Source organism: Triticum aestivum, chromosome 1A (assembly GCF_018294505.1).
Source record: "Triticum aestivum cultivar Chinese Spring chromosome 1A, IWGSC CS RefSeq v2.1, whole genome shotgun sequence".
Lineage (NCBI taxonomy): Eukaryota > Viridiplantae > Streptophyta > Magnoliopsida > Poales > Poaceae > Triticum > Triticum aestivum.
The window spans coordinates 509,806,981-509,808,169 of NC_057794.1; the positions used below are offsets into that span (position 1 = coordinate 509,806,981).

General features: G+C 47.4%; 1 pseudogene; it reads left to right on the forward strand.

Annotated features, from left to right (window-relative positions):
- Positions 1 to 377: 377 nt before the first annotated feature.
- Positions 378 to 904, forward strand: LOC123165019 (mavicyanin-like; annotated as a pseudogene).
- The last annotated feature ends 285 nt before the right edge of the window (positions 905 to 1,189 follow it).

Consider the following 1,189-nt stretch of genomic DNA (forward strand, 5'->3'; position numbering starts at 1 on the left):
ACACCTGATAATCGTAGCTTGAACCAATCCATCGCCTATATATTTGGGAGTACCTAGAACTCATCTAGATGAGACGTAATTTGGTCTCATTCACCTGAAAAGCAAGAACGGATACAACCCACGTCAGCACACACGCATCTTATAGCACCACATCCAATGGCTATAAAAGGTGAATGAGACCAAATTAAATCTCATCTAGATGAGTTCTAGCAAAACTGTATATATTTTGACATAGTGGCATCAACGATCTTACAACACATTCCATCGTGTAGCCATTTCTCTCTGCAACTTCCTTGGATCCTATTAAATTTCTCTCTAGTGCTAACTTCTAGCTCCGATCTTTTCAGTTAGCTAGCTAGTTGATCGACATTTAATCCATGGGGGCTATAGTTCTTATCCTGATCACCGTGGCCGTGGCCATGCTCAGGATGGTGATCGGCGCTAGTCACACGGTGGGCGTGCCTGCCGGATCATGGAACCTGCAAACCAACTACACCCTGTGGGTTTCGAGTACTAGGTTTACCATCGGCGATGAGCTCCAATTTCAGTACTCCACTACCGTGCACAATGTGGTGGAGGTGAGAAAGGCTGGGTACGACGCCTGCAACAGCTCCAGCCCCATCGCGACATTTTTGACCGGCAACGATGTCGTCCCACTTGCAGTCATTGGGACGCGGTACTTCATCTGCGGCGTCCCAGGGCATTGCGGTGCCGGTATGAAGGTTCAAGTCAATGTGAAGTCGAAGGCAGTGCGGCCAGTACAACGGTGCCGAGGGACGGGGAAGCGGCTCCGGTGCCGGTCTGAGACTGTATTAAGCTCAGCCACGACGGCTGGCATTGATCAGTCTGCGGTGGCGCGGTTGGTCTGGCTGTTGTCGCGACTGGTCTCATGTTGTTCTTTTAGTGACCAACGATTGTGGTGTTTTTTTCTTCTTGACACGACGTGCATGTTTATTTGTGTATTATAAATCAGTTTTTTTGTTAAATGTAATTTCTTTCATTATAATTGGATTTAACTTATCTTTTTACAAAACCAAACTATAATCAAGTGTATATAATCATGCAATAAATAAAGGGCAGCGCTTGGTGCTGGTCGGCCGGCCCAAATTTCGGTCAACCGTGCACTAGCCGTCAGATGCAAGCTGCGTAGGCCGTCTGATTTGGCTGCTCAGTTACTTACTCCCCACAC